The following is a 5,975-nucleotide window of genomic DNA, read 5'->3' on the forward strand; positions in this document are numbered from 1 at the left end:
TAGGCACCAAAATGGCCACAGGGAGGCCCTGCCTGAAGGCAGGGTGGTCCTTTGGCATGCCCCGAGCGACAGTGTGCCCTTCCCAGTGTTGGTCCCTGCTCTCTGGCGCTTCTGGTCTGACCGAGGAACAGCCGCGTCCATGACACAGAAGGCTCCATCTTGAAAGGACCCGAGTGAGGCCAGGCAGTAAGAGCTGAGGATGTGTGTGCTGGGTGCCTGGCAGGCAGGTTCGGCCATGCCCATTCTCCCACCTTCCCATGCTGTAGAGGTGAGTTTCTTCTCCCGCCTTTGTTCTCTGGGGACCAGCAGAAAGGTTTCCCTTCTGTCTTAGCATCTGAGCAGACTTGAGAGGCCACCCTCATGAGATCGTGGCTGGTTTTCGATTGGGGCCTGGCTGGCTGCCTAGAGAACGTCTGAAGAGGCGGAAGGCCAGAGGTTGGGTCAGGCCAAGGGGACCTCTCTCACAAGCCCTCCCTCAGCTTCCCACTGGCCTCCCCGGCAGGGAGCTTGGGGAGAGGGAGCACCAGGGCCGGCTCCCCTCCTGGAGACCCAGGGCTGGGCAGATCCCAACCACGCCTCCCTCTCTCTTCTTCTCCCAGCCTGATGAAATCCTGCCAGAGCCTCACAGAGAGCAGCTTAAAAAGGCAAAGGGAACCCTGGCTGGTGTGGAACAGCGGACTGAGTGCCAGCCGGTGAACCAAAAGTTTGCTGGTTCAATTTCCAGTCCGGGCACATTCCTGGGTTTCGGTCAAGTCCCCAGTTGGAGCGCGTGCGAAGCAACCGATTGATGTCATCTCTCACATTGATGTTTCTCTCCCTCTCTTTCTCCCTCCTTCCCCCTCTCTCTAATAATAAATCAATAAAATCTTTTTTTTTTTTTAAGGAAAAGGCAGATGTACAGGGAAGTCAGGGAGGGATCTGCTTCCTATTTTGCCCTCTAGCTTGAGGCAGGACCCCAGACCACTTCAGGGGAGCGTGGTGGTCAGAATGCCCCACACCCTGCGTGATCTGCCCCCCTTGAGTGTGGGCAGAGCCTGCGAATATGACAGAATATCACTCCTGTGATTAGGCTACTGCTCAGCTGACTTTGAATTAACCAGAAGGAAGACGCCCATGATGAGCATGACCTAGTCAGGTGAGCCCTTTTTAGAGAAAGCAACAGGTCAGAGACACATTCTCTTGCTGGCCTCAGAAGGAAGCAAGCTGCCAGGTGAGAGAGGGCCTACGGAGGGGGCATGTGGCGAGGACCCGGGCAGCCTCTGGGAGCTAAGAGTGACCCCTGGCCAACAGCCAGCAAGAAGGCAGGGACTTCAGTCCTACAACTGTGGGAACTAAATTCTGCCAACAATCTGTGCCTGGAAGAGAGCCCTGAATTGCAGGTGAGACCACAGCCCTGGCTGACACCTTGGCCTCAGAGGCAGAGACCCCCCCCAGGGGACACAACTACCTGGCCCAGGCTCTTCGCAGAAATTGAGATAATAAGTTTGTGTTGTTTTTTTAAAGCTGCTAAGTGTGTGGTAATTTGGTATACAGCAACAGGGAAGCAATACAGACAGTGTCATTAGGCCTCACCATCATCCCAGGTACCTCCATTCTGGAACATTCCCACTAACCCCTGGCTTTCTTCTTAACCAGAAAGAGCAAGAGAGCGAACAACCCACAGAAAGCCCCCAACATGGCATGTGCTGAAAGGGAGACCCCAAGAAATCCCCCACATCTCCTGCCTTGCTCTAGTACCAAATATGCACCAGCACTCGTGCAGCCAACAGATATTTGTGTAGTTATCTATTGTTGCAGTAGTGCTGTATAATAAAGGATACAAAAGCAGAGTGAGCTAAAGGAATTACTAGTCATTGTTAGTTGTGAATCTGCAGCCTGGCTTTTTGGTTCTTCTGATCTGGGGGGGCTTACTTAGGAGTCCAAGGGCAGCTGTGGGTCAGGTAAGCGGCTCTGCTGCTCTTGGCGGGCTCCCTTGCACATCTGAGGGTCAGCTGGTTGTGGACGGCTAGGCTGACTCAGATCTTCTCTACATTCCTCTCACATCCCTTCAGCGTGGACAGCGGGGTGTATTGTCATGGCAATGGCAGGAGCCAAGAAAGAATAAGCCCGATTGTGCAGGAGAGCAAGTGGGAGTGCATGTGTGCTTTCCAAACCTCTGCCGGCAGTCGTGTTTGCTGATATCCCATTGGCCAAAGCAAGGCACGCAGTGATCCCAGAGACAGAGTTCGAGGGGCCTTTACAATTACAGGGAGAAAGGAGGCATTGATGCAATCAACTTGCCACAAGGGCCAGATACACACAGGCGTTGTTCTGGGCTCTGCAATGGGAAAGAGGCTTCGAATACGGCTGGAGTGTAGGGATTGAGGAAAGGGGTGGCAGGAAATACGACTGGAGAAGTGGCAGGACCGGTGACAGGAAATGTGGGTTGTGTTCCCAGTGTGATTGGGAACCCACTGGAACGTGGCAATGGGGGTGGGGGTGACTACATGATCTGATTGTGGTTGTGCTTTTTAACAGGTCACTTTGTCTGTTATATAGAGAATCAGTGAAAGTTAGGGAGGTGAGTTAGCAAGAGGATAGTAGGAGTAGTAGAGAGAAGGGAGAGGACAGTTTTGAGCTGTGTTTGGAGGTGGAGCTGGCAGAACTTGCTGAGGCTTTGGATGTGGAGAGTAAGAAAGGAGGAGGTACCAAAGTTTCTGGCTTGAGCAACTTGGGACCCGAGAGGCGCCATTTACAAAGGCAGAGAAGAGGCAGAGGACAGGCTGGGAAGGAGGGATCAGGAGTTCAGCTTTGAATGTACAGCCTTGCACAGCATAAAGAAGTCTCCGTCAACAGTGGACCGCATGTGACGCTGGTCCCATAGATTATAAGGGAGCTGAAAAAATCCCCATCACGCGTTCGTGGCAACACTGGAGTAAACTAACCTGCCACGCTGCCTTCTCTACAGAAGCAGAGCACAGACAGTTATGAACAGTGCGTAGTACCTGATAACGACAATAAATGTTACTGGTTTATGTGTTTATATACCACACTTCGTTATCAGTATTTTAGCGTGTACTCTACTTATTAAAAAAAACGTTTGTCATAAAACAGTATGCTGCATTGGGCGGGCAGCAGCCTCATCTATCTCACATTTCCACGTCTCTTGATTGCATACTGAAAATCTGAGATTTTGCATACTGAAAATCTCTTGATTTTCTCTTGTGCCTGCTTTAATCTTGTGTTGTTTTATATAGTAATGTGCTATACGGGCTTGTAGCCTAGGAGCAAGGAGACATACCATACGGCCTAGGTGTGTTGTAGGCTGTACCGTCTAGGTTTGTGTGAGTGCACTCTGTGATGTCTGCATAGTGGTGAAATAGTTGAGTGAGACATTTCTTAGAGTGTATCCCAGGTGCTGAGCGACATATGACTGTATTAAGTGTGAGATGCTCGTGAGACAACCAGGCTATTGGGCCTGTGGGTCTAGAACTGCAAAAGGAAGACTTGCCCCTGAGGTTGGGTCTTGTGAGAGAGAAAACTGGTTAGGCGGGGCGCAGTTTCTGACTTAATGGATTGTAGGTCCTGGATGCAAGGGTCTTGAAAGTCTTAATGAGTAAGCTTTACTCTCAGTAGGTCAATTGCTTAGTTAGTTTACAATCTTATCTTTTTAGGAGCTGACATTTCCTGGAGCAAGCAGCTAAAATATTTCTGCTTGGTCCTACTATTATTTAACACAGGGACAGGAAAGTGTGTTCACTCAGTTCTCATCATTAACTGAGAGGCCTCGGGCAAGTGACTTTTTAAAAAAAATAAGTGACTATTTTATGGTACTTATTGTGCTGGGCGGTTCTGAGTGCTTTATGGCTATTAACTCATTTAATTTTTACAACTCTGCAGTGAGATGGGTACTGTTATTTGCCTCCTGTTACAGACGTGTCTCTCTCAGATGCGGACTAAGTGGCCTATGTGAGGTCACACAGCTGGTGAACGGTAATAAATCTGGGCCCCGGCCTCCAGACTCTTAATCTTTCTCTTGTTTAGCTGCTTAACGTCTCAGCTTTCCCTTATAGACAATGAGAGGGTTGGCCTGGGTGATGAAGGCTGGGAGTTGGGGAGAGGGGCAGGTAGTAAAGAAAGAATCACTCATGACACTTTCTAAAGATGGTGAGACAGACTTTATTCGAGAGGGGCTATTCCAAAGGGGTTTTGTAGTAGGCGAGAGAGATTGTGCTCAAATGTGGACACAATAAGGAAAAGTGGGGATTTGTAGCCCAGGCATGGGGGGCTCCGTGGGGTCAGTGGATAGAAAATGACCAAGAGGCAGGGTAGTTCTTTGTTAAAATGACCTACCAGGATTTTTGTTGAAGGCAGGCCAGAGCGAAAAGATATCAAGGGTGGTTGGATGACAGTGTACGTGTGTGTGGGGTGGGGGGCGGGGGTTCACTAAACTAACTCATTAGGATTCTTGGCAAAAGTGAACAATGCCGAGTTGAAGCGGAAACCTGAAAGTCGAGGCCTGGTTAAGAAGAGGGTCCCGAGGCATCTGACTAGAGTCTGCTCAAGGAAGGATCTCTGTTAAGAGGACATCTTCCTCTGCCATCTCAGGCTGAGAGAATGGGGGCAGCGGCTGCCAGGCAGTCAGCTCACAACCAAAAGAAAAAGAAAAAGAAAAAGAGAAAAAGAAAAGCTAGGCAGTGAGTGGGCTGCTACCTCCTGGCTTAAATGAAAGTGACATTGAGTTGAATTTTGAAGATGAAGACACATTAGAGAACTCTGGACTTGCAGGAAGATGAAGAGTATGGAACCATTCAAAAATAAAAATCTCAGATTTCTCTAAAGATGGATGAAAAACTGAAGCAGAGGCAAAAACAAGTGCATACAAAAAGTATCCTTCTGGAATTCCCTTGCACATATGGAATCAATTTCAAGAATTGCATAAAAAACGTTCTTTCCCTGACCGGTGTGGCCCAGTTGGTTGGGAGTTGTCCCACAAAGCGAAAGGTTGCTGGTTTGGTTCCCAGTCAGGACGTGTGCCCGGGCGGCGTGTGGGAGAGGCAATGGATCAATGTTTCTCTCTCTCTCCCTCCCTTTCCCTCTCTCTAAACATAGTAAATAAAATCTCAAAAACACTCTGAACTTCAAGATTTGAAAAGGAAAAGAAGAGAAAATGTTCCAGAAAAGGTAAATTGCAGAGTGAAGAAGAATCTCATTGTGAATAGTCTGTCCTCAGGTGAAACCCAGTGAAAGGAACGCACTCAGTATTTTGAAGTCAATAACAGGTTTGAATGCCCTGTTAAAAAGAAAAAAAAATTGAGAAGTTGAGCCTTGAAAAGAGCATAAACCAGGCTGTGGAAGAGTGAACTATCTAGCTACCCAAGAGCTTGGTATAAAAATCACCAAAGCAATTGCTGCCGTAACTTTGTAAAAGCCAAAGAGAAAGCTGAAAACTCACAGGTTGCTCAGGAGAAGAAGAAACTTGCATGGGGATCTGAAGCGAAGGGGAGATGGGAAAGCAAAAGCAACATGGGGTACATGTCACCTGCCAGGGTTTTTCGAGATATTTGCATCTTTACTTGAGTTTTTCCGTGAGTCTTCAATTGCTCAATTTACTGATAAGATTTTCCTGCTTATGTTACATATGTTGGTGGGGAAAAAAGCATAACATTTGGGAGTTGGTTATCAAGTTTTTTCAATCATTTTCCAAAGAGTTCGTCTTACTAACATGAATAAAATGAAGTGTTCCATTATCGCACAAGGAATCTAAGCATACATACAGAGAAAAATGATGGGATTTTATTCATTCATTCATTCATTCATTCATTCCTTCATACAGTATGGGGTAAAAGTAGTTTACAGCGGTTTATATGGAAAATAACAAAATAATTAATAAGCAATACAGGAATAAACTCTGTGTTTCATGGATTTACAACTATAAACCTACCTTTGTCACACCCTGTACAGACCTGCAATACAAGATCAGTTCTGCATTGTTT

General features: G+C 47.5%; 1 pseudogene; it reads left to right on the plus strand.

Annotated features, from left to right (window-relative positions):
* Positions 1 to 235: 235 nt before the first annotated feature.
* On the plus strand, positions 236 to 5,559 carry LOC118988968 (protein FAM204A-like; annotated as a pseudogene).
* The last annotated feature ends 416 nt before the right edge of the window (positions 5,560 to 5,975 follow it).

The sequence above is a fragment of the Sturnira hondurensis genome, unplaced genomic scaffold (assembly GCF_014824575.4).
Source record: "Sturnira hondurensis isolate 20B ecotype Veracruz unplaced genomic scaffold, ASM1482457v3 Scaffold0006413, whole genome shotgun sequence".
Taxonomy (NCBI): domain Eukaryota; kingdom Metazoa; phylum Chordata; class Mammalia; order Chiroptera; family Phyllostomidae; genus Sturnira; species Sturnira hondurensis.